Source organism: Rhinoderma darwinii, unplaced genomic scaffold, assembly GCF_050947455.1.
Source record: "Rhinoderma darwinii isolate aRhiDar2 unplaced genomic scaffold, aRhiDar2.hap1 Scaffold_447, whole genome shotgun sequence".
In the NCBI taxonomy this organism is placed as follows: domain Eukaryota; kingdom Metazoa; phylum Chordata; class Amphibia; order Anura; family Rhinodermatidae; genus Rhinoderma; species Rhinoderma darwinii.
The window spans coordinates 204,999-222,019 of record NW_027463914.1 but is presented as its reverse complement, the minus strand read 5'-3'; the positions used below and the strand labels follow the sequence as shown (position 1 = coordinate 222,019).

At 44.0% G+C, this 17,021-nt stretch overlaps 4 pseudogenes; all 4 read left to right on the top strand.

Annotated features, from left to right (window-relative positions):
* Positions 1-7,386: 7,386 nt before the first annotated feature.
* LOC142716106 (U2 spliceosomal RNA) lies at positions 7,387-7,555 on the top strand (annotated as a pseudogene).
* Positions 7,556-8,793: 1,238 nt separating this feature from the next.
* On the top strand, positions 8,794-8,904 carry LOC142716132 (U2 spliceosomal RNA; annotated as a pseudogene).
* A 1,350-nt stretch (positions 8,905-10,254) lies between these two features.
* LOC142716099 (U2 spliceosomal RNA) lies at positions 10,255-10,461 on the top strand (annotated as a pseudogene).
* A 6,329-nt stretch (positions 10,462-16,790) lies between these two features.
* On the top strand, positions 16,791-16,961 carry LOC142716122 (U2 spliceosomal RNA; annotated as a pseudogene).
* Positions 16,962-17,021: the final 60 nt, after the last annotated feature.

Below are 17,021 nucleotides of genomic sequence, written 5' to 3'. Positions count from 1 at the left end.
AAAATCCAACTCTGTTTCAGTGTCTGCTTTGGGAGGGTAGATTTACATAAGGGGAGAAGCGACTCGACTTATTTGAGTCAAGAAGAGGCCGTACTGAAAGAAGGAAAAAGGAATAAGGGAAGGCCTCCATGACTAAAATAGATGGGAGGGACACAGAGTTGGCTGGCCTATGAGAGGAAAGGGGGGGGGGACAGCAGGAGGGCTTGAGTGAGAAGGGGTGGGGATTGAAGGGGATGTACCTGTTTCCTGTTTGTGCTCTCCCTCTCTTCGCCAGGACACAGAAGCAGGAACATGTTCCCGCCCGCCCGCCCTGATGTGGATCGGTTGACCGCGGCAAAAGGTTGCTGCGGATGGTGGTTCTTCTCGTCAAAGTTTATTTGCTTATTGACATTTGTCTTTGGGGGAGGTTAAATTTTGTCATTGCAGCTGCGGGGGGGAGTCCTTGAAGTAGGTCGTAAAAAGTGGTGGGGGGGAATGCATCACGGGATGCACCCCCAATTTGTCGGCTTCTTAGGGTTTTACCCCTTTTGAAAGCTGGGTTATATATATTTATATATATATGGTGGTCATCTGCAAAAAGGTAATTTGGTTCTCCTGGGCCGGGTTACGGCTGGGGGTAAGGTATTTGTGGGCAGATGGCCAAAATTAAGTATCGGTGGCTTCAAGGACTTGCCCCTGTCATTCTGGTTGGTTTATAATGTTATGACCCTGATAGGGTCGCAGTGGGTTATTTGTTGTTATGATGTATCCCCTTTTTTGGGGATTCAAAAATTATGGTATTTAAAGTTATTGTTATTTAAATAATAAACGGCTGCTGTGGCCATTAAAATCCAACTCTGTTTCAGTGTCTGCTTTGGGAGGGTAGATTTACATAAGGGGAGAAGCGACTCGACTTATTTGAGTCATGCAATTATTGAATACATTGCCACCTCTTGTTTTGTGTCGTCTGTGTGTCTGTGTTTCCGGCATTTCACATTGGAACAGCTCATTCACCTTCCTTGTCTACTGTCCGCCCTCCCTTTTAGGTAAGTTAAAGAGCTGCACCTGAGCCAGCCACTGATTGATGCAGCACCACAGTCAAATAGTGGAGTGGAGTAGGGGAACAGCAAACAGCCATTAAAGCCGCCCGCCCGCCACAATGGACCTACCTGTGTACACTAGATGGATGTGATGGAATGTACTGTCGTCCCTACATTTCAAGAAGGAGTAAGAATTGCAGTTGCAACAAAGCCTTGCTTGCCTACAAAGAGAGCAGCAATTTGGATTTGTTACTATGTTACCTAGAAGAATAACAAACTGTGCAAGGATGGAGGTTGTAGGAGCAAGGAGAAGTTGTCTGTAAAGTTGGTGGATGCTTATTTTCCATTTTGCAGTCCCTTGTCTCCCTCTTGTGGCCTCCTGGAGGCAACTAGCTGTGCAAAAAAAGACAGCCTGGCGGCCGGCTGTTGCAGTGTTGCCCTCTCAGGCAACACTGAGTGACTGACTGAGCCGCACCGTCTTATATAAAGTTCAGACGGAACTTTGCACGTGTCATAGTGGAGCCCTGAGGAGCCAGAGCCAGCTTTCTGACATCATAATGGGGCCTCAGAGATAAAAGCCTGGGCCCAGGCAGTGTTGGTCAGTGCTGCTCAGCAGGCAGCACTGGACTGGACTGGATTACAGCTGATACAAGGTGTGAAGGAACAAGGGGTGGCTGTGGGCATGCACTGGCTGCCGCTGCCAGTGTTTATCTGCATGGCAGCAGGGCATTTGGGCGTTGCCAGGAAGGCGTTTTTATGTAGATTCCTCCTCTTTCAGCACTGCATTGTGGTGCAAGCAAAAGAAGCAAATCCTGTCTGGCTTCCTCTCCGGCCTTTATTCACCTCCCGTGTAGCTGTGAGTGTGTGAGCCTGCAGGGCCCCATGGAATTGCCTAGAAGTAGGCTGAATCGCTGCAAGGGCTGAACAGCAGTATCGGGCAGGCTCGGGCAACGCGCGGCCCGTTCGGGTTATCACTTCTCGGCCTTTTGGCTAAGACCAAGTGTATTTATACAGGAGGTTTTTGGTCAGAAGGTGCTCAGGTACCCTCTCTCTCGGCCTCGGGGGATCGTCCAGGTTCGCCTGGACTTCACCCCCGTGCTGCTATTTGGGAGAGAGGCTTAGTCCTGAGCAACGAGTTGCGATCCCCCCCAGCCCCTTGGTCTCCGTAAGACAAGGGGCGCAGCGAAAGCTGTGCGGTTCGACCTGGCCACGCTAATGGCAGGCGAACCCGATGCGGTGCCGGTGTACGCCCGGCTTAAGAATTCTGCACGATTTATCGTGGCAGAGGGTGGAGGCGGTCCCCGTGGTATTAAATTTTTAGTCCACGCCATTTTGGAAGATCTGCTGGCGGTCCACAAGAACGAGCTCTTGGCTATCCAGGACTACCCGAAGCGAGGAATCTACGATGTCACCTTCATGGGAGAAGGAATACTCCGTGATGCTATGGACCGAGCTGAGAGGAAACAAGGTGAACTCGTAGCAGCGGGAGTCAAGGTAGTAGAGCATGAATTTGAAGTAACAAAACTCGTGGTGATTAAAATGTATTCCCCATATGTGAGAGATATGGAAGTGGCAGCATTTCTAGCTGCCTACTTCAAAAATGTCAAACTCCTGGGGAAAGTGATGAACGAGTGTGGAGTGTGGACCGCCAAATGGAAGTTTTTAGTTACGCTGATTAAGGACCCCTCCACCCAAGAAACGAGATTACCACCGGCTCGTTTTAAAATTGGAAATGTGAATGGCGACCTCTACTTCTCAGGGATGCCAAACTTCTGCAGGGCTTGCGGTACCTATGGACATACCAGTTTTAACTGCGATGTCACCTGCAGAAACTGTGGAAGCAAAGAGCACAATATAAGGGAGTGAACAGAGGAAAAAAAATGCAACTTTTGTCAAAAAACTGGTCACTTGTATTTTTCTTGTCCTCATAGGTACCGAAGCGGAGAAGAAGAGCAACCCGGGGCGCCCCCACGTGCTCCACCAGTGGACCAGCCCCGCCCTCAGGGAGAGGAACAAGCCAGTGCTGCAAAGGAGCAGCGGGGTACCTGGGCTTCAAGGGTACGGTCTGTTGGAGCCAAAGCAGGTACCTCACAGCCAACAGCCTCAGAGGAGAGAAGGGAGTCCAGTGCGAAAGAAAAACGCCAAGCCAAATGTAAGGCTGAGAAGGGGCAGGCCAGTGAGATAACTGAGGCATCCCAGAGTGCTGGTTGCTCAGTGGATGCCGGGCCTGCTCCCAATCCTGGGTCTCTAGATACGGAGTCTGAAGAGGAAGGTTGGCTGAAAGTGGGTCCCCGTAAAAAGGGTAAACAGGAGCGTGCCGGTAGGGGGGTGACAGGGGAGGAGCAAATGGATACGTCTGTAAAGCAAAGTGAGGCTCCTCCTAGGACCACCCCCTCGTCGTTACTGGTGAGGAGGGTGGGCACTGTTCCCCCCGAGCCAACCGACACCCCGCCATGTGCGCAACCTCCCCCTCTAGAACGGCCTGCACGGCCTCAGGGGGGAGCGGCGGGGCCCTTGGGGCCCTTGGGGGACCCACCCGATACAGACCTATATGGTCAGCCGTTAGAGACCCAGGTAAGGCTGTGTGAATCTGGGCTCCCTGTATACGAGATGAGGGCTGTTGGCTCGACGCTCACGGAAGGTAGTTCCTCTCCTGAATCATCCCCTTTCTCGCTAGAATCAGACGAGGGCGGGGAGATGAGTTCAAGCGAGATTTCTGGTATTGCTGGTGGAGGCCAAGTCTGATATTAAGTAACACGATTATTTTTTTTTTTTAAATCAAGACTAACACAATTAAAACTCCACGATGTCTGAAATAAAGGGGATCTCCCTCAACGTGAGGGGCGCCAAGTCCAAAGTCAGAAGGGTTGCTCTCTTCAGTTTTTTATCTGGCCTGGCAGCCTCTGTTTTTTTCCTGCAGGAGTGCGGCATTCCCCATGCAATGAAGTACCATAAATACAAAGAGGATTGGAAGTATGGTCCATCAGTCTGGTCTGGATCTAACAAGTCCAGATCAGCAGGGGTCGCCATTCTTTTTAAGGGAAACGTTTTTATTGATTTTATTCAAGAGATTCTTCCAGGACGTATTTTATTGGTTAAAGCTTTTATTGACGGCATAAAATGGCAGTTTTTAAATTTTTACGGCTCACCTGACAAAAACGAGAGAGCAGAGATGCTAGAAATGTTACCTCTTTTTATTAATACAACTGAGCCTTTTATCCTCGCAGGTGATTTTAACTGTATCCTGAGGGGGGAACGCCGGCTTACCAGTACTACAAGTAGGAATTACGATAAGACCTCTGGACTGCTCAAAGATATTGTAAATGATTTTAAATTAACTGATGTGTACAAAGAATGTAATAGGAGCAGCCCAGAGGAAGCCGGCGTTACCTGGAGCAACGCCACCTGTAGCTCCAGGATAGATTTTATTTTTTGTAATGAGAATGTACTGCCTTTTAATTGTGAAGTTTTAACTAATGTTTTTTCAGATCACAAGCTTTTATCATTTTATGTAAAGCGTGATTTTAATAAACCGGTGTGTAAGAAGTCCTGGAAGTTAAATGTTTCCCTTTTAGATGATCCACAGGTTTTTACTGATTTTATTGAATTTTACCAAAAATGCAGGCGGGGGAGAGACATGCGTACTCCCATCAGTGCATGGTGGGAGAAAATGAAAAAAAGAATAAAGGAATTTTTTATTAAAAAGAGCGTGGCGAAAGCCAGGGAAAAACATGCTTTTTTTAAAATTCTCAGCACCCGTCTGCAGACCCTGTACAAGATGAGAGATAATGAAATTGACGTTAAAACTGACATCACTAACTTAAAAAAAGAAATAGCCCAGTGCCTGGAGCAGAAAGGCAAAGAGATCATTTTCCGTTCCAAAATTCAGCATGTGGAGGAGAATGAGACCTGCTCCAGGTACTTTTTTAAAAAAATTAACAATAAAAAGGCTATTATTAAAAATATTGAAGGTGTGTCAGATGTACAGGGTATTTTAAGTAAAGTTCATGAGTTTTATGCTGACCTTTTTAGTGTTAAAACTGTGGATCATAATTTTATGCGTGACTCACTGAAGGAGATTACAACTGTTTTAGACCCTGTCTCCCAGAATTTTTTATTACAGGAGCTGACGGAGCAGGAGGTTTTAGAAACGGTAAAGAGTTTTGGAGCAGGAGGTTTTAGAAACGGTAAAGAGTTTTAAAGCCGGAAAAGTTCCCGGACCGGACGGTATACCCAGTGAGTTTTATGTCAAATTTTATGACATTTTAAAAGAGGATCTTTTTAGCCTTTTTTATGAAGTTTTTAATTCCAAGATGCTGCCTAAGTCCTGGCGGAAGGGTGAGGTCTCCCTGCTACATAAGAAAGGTGACATCGCAGTTTTGAAGAACTGGAGACCAATAACCCTTCTGAATAGCGACTATAAAATAATGGCAAAAGTGTGCGCAAATAGATTAAAAGCCATAATACCCCACATTGTACACTCTAACCAGGTGTGTGGGGTGCCAGGCCGCAGCATCTGGGATAATCTTAACCTGATAAAAGACGTAATTGAGGACACGAGGTCTAGAAGAGGTAAATTAGCCATTTTATCTATAGACTTCGAGAAGGCGTTCGACCGTGTCTCTCATTTTTATCTTTTTAAGGTTTTAGAGCGTATGGGTATACCTGAAGGATTTTTATTATCACTTAAAGCCTTTTATAAAGATTGCACAAGCAAAATTTTAGTGAATGGTTTTAAGACACAGGACGTGATTTTAAACTCAGGGGTGAAGCAGGGGTGTCCCTTGTCCCCACTGCTTTTTATTTGCGCATTAGAGCCTCTACTGTGTACAATTCGCCGCGATAAGTTAATACGTGGAGTCCCCCTGCCCGGGGGTGGCGGCGTAGAGGCTAAAGCAGTGGGGTACATGGACGATGTAGCGGTTTTTTGCAGGGACACCCTGTCGCTTCAGAGAACCCTCAGACAAATTGAGTTTTATTGCTGTGCTTCCGGTTTTAAAGTGAACTTCGACAAAAGTAATATTTTAAATATAGGAAGCATGGCTTTTAGAGACATACCCGTCCCTGTGTCAGATAATATTACAATTTTAGGTGTCTCCTTCAGTGAGTGCGACAATGGTTTTATCAGTTGGGACATGGTGGCGCAGAAGGTAAATCAAAAAATATGTATGTGGAACATGAGAAAACTTACCATGGAGGGAAAAGTTTTAATTATTAAAATGGTCATTTTACCCCTGCTTTTATATCTGAGTATGGTTTTCCCTCCCCCCACGGTTTTATTGCAAAAAATTACTAAAGCATGTTTTACCTTCTTTTGGAGTTCCAGAATGGAGAAACTAAAAAGAGAGATTGTGATGAAATCCAAACCGAAGGGTGGCAAAGATTTTCCGAATTTTAACAGGTTTCTTTTAATCAAGTTCTTCAGTTTCTGTTTTAATTCCCTTTTTAAAGAACATTATTGGTCCTATTTTTTACGTTTTAATACAGGGTTTTTAATGCGAAGGTTTGGGTGGTTCAACATTGTTTTATCCTCACCTTACGCTTTTAAACTCTCAATAAACTATGTGATTTTAGAAAAGATAGTGACCTTATTCAACCTGAAGGGAAAAAATGTAAATGAGCTGAAAAACAGTAAAAAATTAATTAAAGACCTAAGAGAAAGTGAGACGGTCAGCAGGATTGAGAATTTTAATGAGGAACGAAGTGCTTTTATCTTCAAAATTATTAATGTGTTTTATCTTTTTAATACACAGATGGACCTGGCCTGGAGCTGCATTCATCAATGTCTTCCATGCCGGGCATTCCAGTACAGAAGGAGGTTCGCGAGGTCTGCCGTCTGCCCGAGGGAAGGCTGCCAGGCCGAGGAAACAGTTCGACACATTTTTTGGACGTGTGATTTTGCGAAGGAATTTTGGAAAAAAATATTCCCTCTTTTGGAAAAGATGGCAGACCTGAAAGACTTGAATTATGAAGAGATTTTATATGGACTATTTGGATGCCCAACCGCGAGCCAAAAGATAATAGCGTGGAAGACGATGAATTGCGCCAAAGAAGCTCTATGGAAGGCCAGGAACATCCTGATTTTTAAGCACGATGTTTTATCTACTGATGATGTTTTAGGTCTTTGTTTTAGCGAAATGTACATTTATTATTTATTAGACAAAAAAAGAAATGCCACCCTTCTTAATAAATGGTTTGTGAAAGAATGGAACTCCAATATATAAAGATTTGCCACCATGTCCCTTTTATGTAATGTAATGCAATGAAATATTGATTTTATTGTTATTCATTTGTACAAAAGTTGGTTTTATTGTAAACTGTATTTTTTATCATGAAATAAATCATTGACACCCCTGAAAAGGGGTAGCCAACTTAAAAAAAAATCTGTTCTTATCAGTTTAATATCTGATACGTCCCCTATCTGGGGACCATATATTAAATGGATTTTTAGAACAGGGAGATGGAAATAGAGCTTGCTCTGTCCACTCCACGCATTGACCTGGTATTGCAGTATTTCCAGGACCGGTGCACCCTTTCCTTATGTGTTGACTAAAATCAGATTCCAAAAGTGTTTTTTGTGTTTGCCATTGTTTCTGTCTTTCTGAAGGGATCTCCCCTTTTAATCCCATTATTTCAACACCTGTTAGACAATGCATGAGTGATAATGAGCTAATTGATTAAATGCAATTAATGAATACATTGCCACCTCTTGTTTTGTGTCGTCTGTGTGTCTGTGTTTCCGGCATTTCACATTGGAACAGCTCATTCACCTTCCTTGTCTTCTCTCCGCCCTCCCTTTTAGGTAAGTTAAAGAGCTGCACCTGAGCCAGCCACTGATTGATGCAGCACCACAGTCAAATAGTGGAGTGGAGTAGGGGAACAGCAAACAGCCATTAAAGCCGCCCGCCCGCCCGCCCGCCACAATGGACCTACCTGTGTACACTAGATGGATGTGATGGAATGTACTGTCGTCCCTACATTTCAAGAAGGAGTAAGAATTGCAGTTGCAACAAAGCCTTGCTTGCCTACAAAGAGAGCAGCAATTTGGATTTGTTACTATGTTACCTAGAAGAATAACAAACTGTGCAAGGATGGAGGTTGTAGGAGCAAGGAGAAGTTGTCTGTAAAGTTGGTGGATGCTTATTTTCCATTTTGCAGTCCCTTGTCTCCCTCTTGTGGCCTCCTGGAGGCAACTAGCTGTGCAAAAAAAGACAGCCTGGCGGCCGGCTGTTGCAGTGTTGCCCTCTCAGGCAACACTGAGTGACTGACTGAGCCGCACCGTCTTATATAAAGTTCAGACGGAACTTTGCACGTGTCATAGTGGAGCCCTGAGGAGGCAGAGCCAGCTTTCTGACATCATAATGGGGCCTCAGAGATAAAAGCCTGGGCCCAGGCAGTGTTGGTCAGTGCTGCTCAGCAGGCAGCACTGGACTGGACTGGATTACAGCTGATACAAGGTGTGAAGGAACAAGGGGTGGCTGTGGGCATGCACTTGCTGCCGCTGCCAGTGTTTATCTGCATGGCAGCAGGGCATTTGGGCGTTGCCAGGAAGGCGTTTTTATGTAGATTCCTCCTCTTTCAGCACTGCATTGTGGTGCAAGCAAAAGAAGCAAATCCTGTCTGGCTTCCTCTCCGGCCTTTATTCACCTCCCGTGTAGCTGTGAGTGTGTGAGCCTGCAGGGCCCCATGAAATTGCCTAGAAGTAGGCTGAATCGCTGCAAGGGCTGAACAGCAGTATCGGGCAGGCTCGGGCAACGCGCGGCCCGTTTGGGTTATCGCTTCTCGGCCTTTTGGCTAAGATCAAGTGTAGTACTTTAGGGTATTGCCTTGTTTCTTGGTCAGGAGGTGCCCTGGTACCCTTTTCCTTGGCCTGGGGGGATCGTTTCTCTTAGGAGAGACTTCACCCCTCTGCTGCTATTGGGGAGGAGGATTAGTCCAGGGCAACGGGGAGCGATCACCTGCCTGGTACTTCGGTACTGAAGTTATTCTTTGGAGATTGCTGGAATTCGTTTGGAGCAGGATGGAGGAAATTCCCGAATATATGCGTACCAGGAATGCTGTCCGGTTTTTCGTGGAGGAATCTGAGCGACAAAGGAAGGATCTGGAGTTCATCACAAAGGTTCTTTTGTTGGATTTCTTTCAGCTGGAGAGATCATGCATTTTGGCGGTGATGGACTATCCGAGGAGAGGGTGCTTTGACGTTACCTTCGCCACAGAAGAAATTTATGCTGTCTTTTTAGAACGCTTGAAGGAAGGTAAAAGGGACCCAAGACTTGTGGGTGTGAAGGTAACACCACATTTTGTGCCAAACAAAAAGTTGGTGGTTGTAAAAATATTTTCGCCTTACGTGGATGAAGAGGACATTAAGTTATTTCTCAATAAGTTTTGTGAGGAGGTGGTGGGAAAGGGGAAAGTGTTTAACCCTTTTGGATTTTGGACTGGGAAGTGGAAATTTCTTTGTAAATTTGTGAGAATTGGTGAATCTAGAAACCTATTGTTTCCTCCAGCGCGGTTCAAGATTGGAAGTGCGTGTGGAAATTTATTTTTTCTTGGAATGGATATGTTTTGTTTGAATTGTAAAGAGTATGGTCATGAGAGAGAAGCCTGTGAGAAAGTAATGTGTACAAAATGTCTGCAAGAGGGACATAAGTATAATGAATGTCAGAAAGGGAAAGTATGTAATATGTGTGGAGAGGAGGGGCACATATTCAAATCGTGCCCAAAGAAAAGCAAACGTGAGGTACAAGAGGAAAATAAGAAGATAGTCAAAAGAAAGGAAGCGGAAGTTAGTTTGGAAGAAGGCAAGCTTCACAAATTGGAAGGAAGTGGGCAAAGTGATGAGAAAAAAAGGAAAAAAGCAGAGAGAAAGAAAAAAAGTGTCATTTCAGAAGAGGAAAGAGCAGAAAGAGACTGGTTATTGGAAGAAGTAGAGCAGTTACGTAGTAAAATTAATTTTGAAAAAATGCGGAGGAGGGTGCGGCTCTGTGTAAGAGAAAATTTACCAGGGTTTCTTGAAAGGTATGGTGTGCCAACGTGGTTAACGTGCATTGTAAACTGTGAGTGGGATGGTAATGATTTGCAGGAACATCTAGTGGATATGTTAGGAACTATTGCTGTTAAAAAAGGAATGTTTTTTTGATTTCTTAAGAAAAAAAAAGGAAAGAGGAAAACAAAAATTAATTGTACGTTTTCAGTTTTCATTGTGATGATCTAAGTCTTTTTTATTTTGAATTTTATGATTTTTAAGACGTGATCTGAATGAATTAAAAAAAAAAAAAAAAAAAAAAAATCTGTTCTTATCAGTTTAATATCTGATACGTCCCCTATCTGGGGACCATATATTAAATGGATTTTTAGAACAGGGAGATGGAAATAGAGCTTGCTCTGTCCACTCCACGCATTGACCTGGTATTGCAGTATTTCCAGGACCGGTGCACCCTTTCCTTATGGGTTGACTAAAATCAGATTCCAAAAGTGTTTCTTGTGTTTGCCATTGTTTCTGTCTTTCTGAAGGGATCTCCCCTTTTAATCCCATTATTTCAACACCTGTTGGACAATGCATGAGTGATAATGAGCTAATTGATTAAATGCAATTAATGAATACATTGCCACCTCTTGTTTTGTGTCGTCTGTGTGTCTGTGTTTCCGGCATTTCACATTGGAACAGCTCATTCACCTTCCTTGTCTTCTCTCCGCCCTCCCTTTTAGGTAAGTTAAAGAGCTGCACCTGAGCCAGCCACTGATTGATGCAGCACCACAGTCAAATAGTGGAGTGGAGTAGGGGAACAGCAAACAGCCATTAAAGCCGCCCGCCCGCCACAATGGACCTACCTGTGTACACTAGATGGATGTGATGGAATGTACTGTCGTCCCTACATTTCAAGAAGGAGTAAGAATTGCAGTTGCAACAAAGCCTTGCTTGCCTACAAAGAGAGCAGCAATTTGGATTTGTTACTATGTTACCTAGAAGAATAACAAACTGTGCAAGGATGGAGGTTGTAGGAGCAAGGAGAAGTTGTCTGTAAAGTTGGTGGATGCTTATTTTCCATTTTGCAGTCCCTTGTCTCCCTCTTGTGGCCTCCTGGAGGCAACTAGCTGTGCAAAAAAAGACAGCCTGGCGGCCGGCTGTTGCAGTGTTGCCCTCTCAGGCAACACTGAGTGACTGACTGAGCCGCACCGTCTTATATAAAGTTCAGACGGAACTTTGCATGTGTCATAGTGGAGCCCTGAGGAGCCAGAGCCAGCTTTCTGACATCATAATGGGGCCTCAGAGATAAAAGCCTGGGCCCAGGCAGTGTTGGTCAGAGCTGCTCAGCAGGCAGCACTGGACTGGACTGGATTACAGCTGATACAAGGTGTGAAGGAACAAGGGGTGGCTGTGGGCATGCACTTGCTGCCGCTGCCAGTGTTTATCTGCATGGCAGCAGGGCATTTGGGCATTGCCAGGAAGGCGTTTTTATGTAGATTCCTCCTCTTTCAGCACTGCATTGTGGTGCAAGCAAAAGAAGCAAATCCTGTCTGGCTTCCTCTCCGGCCTTTATTCACCTCCCGTGTAGCTGTGAGTGTGTGAGCCTGCAGGGCCCCATGGAATTGCCTAGAAGTAGGCTGAATCGCTGCAAGGGCTGAACAGCAGTATCGGGCAGGCTCGGGCAACGCGCGGCCCGTTCGGGTTATCGCTTCTCGGCCTTTTGGCACGATCTCGTGTCATTAGGTGATCAGCATGTCATGCCCTTGGCCTTTTGGCATCGCCACCTCGGTGGCTTAAGCCATCTGCTGCTATTAGGGGGTAGGCTGGGTGATCATTAGTAGAGCGATCATGGGAGCTAGGCTCCGCTACGCTGGGATCGGGGAAACCCGGATCAAGAACGCTTTTGGTATTGACGTACCCTTGGATAAAAGAGATCTGTTTTCATTGAAGCATCTGGTGCAAGACATCCTCTTCAAGACCCTCAATGTCAGCAGGAGCGACATTCTATGCCTTCAGGACCCTAGAGGTAACCGTTTTACTCTTGTTCTCAACAGTCTCAATGCTTGTTACAATTTGTATGCGACAATCAAGGCAAACCTGCAAAATACTGATCTGGATGGACTTGTCTTCACTGTGCTGTATAACAATGATGTGCCATTGGTTGTGCTTATGTACAATCCTCATGTGTTGGTGGAGGACATTCTTTCTTTTCTAAGGAAGTACTGCTCCTATGCAAGTTATTCCCACCAGGTTCTAAACACTGAGTCTATATGGACTGGAAAACATAAGTTTTTTGTGCGCTTTGAAGAAGACCCTGCAGGACCATTGGGGGTTAAATACCCTCCCAGAAATTTTGCAATTGGCCGTGATAAAGGTTATTTATTTTTTCCCCAGCCTCCTGTGTTTTGCAGGAAGTGTAAAACGTATGGGCATACTTATGAAGACTGCACACAGGAAGGGGTTACATGCAACAAATGCAACCAGGATGGTCATCTGGCTAAAGACTGTAAGAATCCTATTGTGTGCAATATGTGTAGTACAGTGGGACATGCATTTAAAAACTGCCCAATGCGTGCAAAAAATAAGAGGGTGAGGACTATGGCGGAGGTAGTAGCAGGTGAAGCCAGTGGCAGTACATCTAATGTGCTTCTAAGCTCTGTTGTACAGGAAATTCAGGAGCCGACGCCTAAGGAGCCTGCTGAGCCGACGCCTCCCAGAGGGCCTGCTGGGCCATCACCTCCTGGGGAGCCTGCTGAAGCTCTCACTGAGCTAACTCATGCTAGCAAAACGGTGGCTGAAGAAATGGAAGTGGCTTTGTTGGAAGGAGACCTGCCTCACCCCTCTGATGACTTGACTGGTTTGAGGGGGGATGGTGAGATAGATGCTTCTCTCTCCAGGACTCCGGTCTTGTCCTGGGAAGGAATTTACATAGAACAAGATGGCGGAGGTGGCCAAGGAGACTTTCCATCTTCTCTTGTGAGATCTGCTGAGGAGGAGGGAGAAGGGTCGTCTTCCAAAAGACTACGTACTATGCTGTCACCCTTGAGTGAGGATGGAGCCAGCCCAGACAGGGGAATTTACCCTATCTCTCATTTCTCTGAGGATTTTCCTTTTTTAGGGGAGGACGCAGAAAAAGCTGTCTTTGTGTCCGGTTGCCAGCCTCCAGGAGGCGTAGGCTGATCAGACAGTGGGGTATCGGTGGTTACGTTCGTAAAAAGATCAAGATATGGGCTCCAAAACTACATTTAATGTCATATCCATAAATGTCAGACAAATAGCATCTAAGTCTAGACGTGCTTTAGTTTTGGATCATGTCAGGAATCTTGGAGCAGAAATTTCTTGCCTGCAGGAATGTGGCATATCTGAACCACCGGGGGAGGGGGATTGGCCCCATGGGCAATGTGTTTGGTCAGGGTCTTCGTTTAATAAAAATGATGGTGTAGGGATACTACTGGGGAATAAGGGTATAAACTTGGAGAGTTACACAGTGGTTGAAATAGGTCGATGTTTGATTGCAGTAGTGTGTTGTAGGGGATTTAGGGTCAGGGTGATAAATACGTATTGCCCTACAGACAGGGCGAGTAGGCTGGCTTTGTTAGAAAAGCTGAGCCTTTTCCTACCTGGGAGGATACCTACAATTTTTGTAGGAGATTTCAATTGCTCCTTTGATGGAGAGGGCCTGGATGTGACCGGGAAAAAGTTAAATCAATTAATGTCTGACTTTTCTTTTCTAGATACGGCAGAAATGCATTTGGGTAAGCCACCACCACCAACGTATAAATCAGACAGAGGAGGGGTTGAGTCTAGGATTGACCGTATATGTGTATCCAAGAATCTAGTTTGTAAGACTTTTGTTCAAAGTGAGGTACCATTTTCGGATCATGTATGTTTGCAAGTATGGATGGAAGGTAATTGTAAATTTAGTTTTGGGAGGGGTGTATGGAAGTTGAATAGTAGATTATTAGAGGATGTGGAAGTGATGGATGAGTTTAAGTGTAAGTATGCTGTGTGGAAAAGGGAGAAAAATAGTTTTAAAGATGTGCTTAAGTGGTGGGATTGGGTGAAAGTGCAGATTAAAATTTTTTTTGTAAAATGGGGACATAAACAAGCTACTAGACTACGTAACCAGTATAAAGATCTGAATGTTAGGATAGAATGGTTACGTAAGATGGGTGAAAATGGGATCGATATGAGTGATTTGTTGGAAGAAGCCAGAAAGGAGTTAAAGCAGGTTTTGGAAAGAAAAGGTAAAGAAATCATTTTTAGATCAAAAGTGGAATATCTAGATAAAAATGAAAAATGTACAAGATTTTTTTTCAAAAAAATGTGTGGTAAGAAAGAAGATATGAATGAAGTTATTAATGAGAAAGGTGAGTGTATGGAGGGTGTAGATGTGGTAAAAGTGGTGGAATCATACTATTCAGAGTTGTATGGGAAAAAATGGATTGATAATGGTTTGATGAATGAGGTTCTGGGTGGTTTGGAAAGTGTCCTTGGTGAGGATGACTGCGTGGGGTTGAATGAAGAGATAACTCTTGAAGAAGTGAAGAATGTGATAATGAGTGCGGGGAAAAATAAAACTCCTGGTAAAGATGGAATTCCGGTGGAATTCTACGTAAAGATGTGGGAGGTAATTGGGGTAGACTTGCTGGAAGTGTGTAAGAATATATGGGATAAGGGGGTTTTGTGTGAGTCTATGAAAGAAGGTGTGATTGTTTTGATCTACAAGAAAGGAGACAAGAAGTGTTTGGGTAATTGGAGGCCAATTTCATTATTGAATGCAGATTATAAATGTTTTAGTAAAATCTTGGCTAATCGTATGCGTGAGGTGGTAGGTAAAATTGTAGGGGAGGAGCAAGTGTGTGCTGTGCCAGGTAGAAGTATGACTGATAATTTGGTTTTGTTGAGAGATTTGATTGGTGACTGTATGAGTAGGAAACAGAAGTGTATGATGCTTGCATTGGATTTTGAAAAGGCTTTCGATAGGGTGTCGCACGGGTTTATGTTTGCTGTACTTGCTAGGATGGGTTTTTCCACTAGGTTTTTGGACGGTGTGAAGTGTTTGTACAGGGATGTGTCAAGTGAAGTTTTGGTGAATGGTAATTTAAGTTCAAAAGTAAGTGTAGAATCTGGGGTTAGACAGGGGTGCCCTATGTCCCCTGTTTTGTTTATTTGTGTAATTGAAGTTTTGATGTGTTTAGTAAGAAGAGATAAGGTAATGAGAGGTTTTCTGATTCCAGGGAGCGGGGGTAAATGTGTTAAAATTTTGGGTTATATGGATGATGTGGTGGTTGTGAGTGATTGTATGGCTGGGCTGAATAGAGTTAAATTATGGTTAGATTTCTTCTGTGGTGCATCTGCTTTTAAAGTGAATTGGGGTAAGTGTGTATTCAAGTGTTTTGGAGACAGGGGAGTAAGAATGGGAGGGGTGAGAAATGAAGTGGGTGCAGTGAAAGTGTTAGGGATTCAGTTTAATGATGATCTAAGAGGGAATGAGAGTTGGGATGAATGTGGCTTGAGAATTGAGAGGAAGTTAAATTTTTGGAGGCTTAGGGACCTGACTCTATCGGGGAAGGTATTGATAATAAAATCGGTTATTCTGCCAATTTTGGTCTTTGTGGCTTGTGTTTTTCCAACCGCTAGTAGGAAGATTAAGAAGTTAGAAAAAATGGTTTTTACCTTTTTTTGGGGAAGCCGAATGGAGAAACTGAAGCGTGAATTTGTTTATAAGTCTTGTGAGAATGGGGGTTTGGGTTTTCCACATGTTGAGGTTTTTCTTGGGCTTAATTATATTAAAATGGTGGTGGTTCTTTTGGGGAAAGGCAGTAAGAGCGCGTATATGGTTAGGTATATGGCTGGTTGGATGCTTTATGGGTTAGATTGGGTTAAGAGAGATGCCACTGTGCCTGTTGCTTATGTATGTCCTGTATGGTATATTCTGATTGAAAAATTTATTAGGAAGCATGATTTGATTGCAGTTCCAATGGGTGAGTTTAAGAATAAGAAGGCTGTGTTAAAAAGGTTGTGTGTGAATGAGGTTGTGTGTAATATTGTGGGTTTGAGAGGACAGGATGTTGTGAATGTTTGGAAGAAGTTAAGTGTGACAGGTATGTCAAATAGGCAAAAAGACATAGTGTGGATGGCGATGCATGATATTTTGCCTGTTAGAGATGTGCAGAGGAGGAGGATGTTAGTTAGATTTGAGGTTTGTCCGAGGGTTGGGTGTGGTTCTTGTGAGACTGTAAGACATCTCTTTTGGGACTGTGATTATGCTTATGAGGTTTGGAGAAGAATGGGTGGTTTGTGTAAGGAATTGGCTGGGGTAAGTTTTATGGATTGGAAGGTTGCAATGTTTGCTATAGGTGCATGTAATAGGGCAAGTGATAGGGTATTATGGTTGATTATGGTGTGTATAATGGAGAGCTTGTGGGATGTGCGCAATTTAGGTATTTTCAAGCACAAGTGGGTACCAATTAATGATTGTGTGAGGATGATATTGTCGAGATTATATGTGGTTTATCGCTGGGATAGTCAGTGTGGTGGTGGCATAGACGCAGAGGGAGTTTGGAAATTTAAGAAATGGAGAAGGTTAGTGAAATACAGTTAATTGTTGTTTTCTATCTCTGTTTCAAATGTTGTCCCTTGTATTATTATGTTCCTTTTTTGATCGGAATAAAGTATTACCATGATGATGTATGACTAAGGCAACTTATGCCTTAAAGATGCAAAATGGTTCTTGCGTTGTACTGTTGCTTTAAGTTGAACTGAATGGTAAAAAAAAAAAAAAAAAAAAAAAAAAAAAAAAAAAAAAAAAAAAAAAATCTGTTCTTATCAGTTTAATATCTGATACGTCCCCTATCTGGGGACCATATATTAAATGGATTTTTAGAATAGGGAGATGGAAATAGAGCTTGCTCTGTCCACTCCACGCATTGACCTGGTATTGCAGTATTTCCAGGACCGGTGCACCCTTTCCTTATGTGTTGACTAAAATCAGATTCCAAAAGTGTTTTTTGTGTTTGCCATTGTTTCTG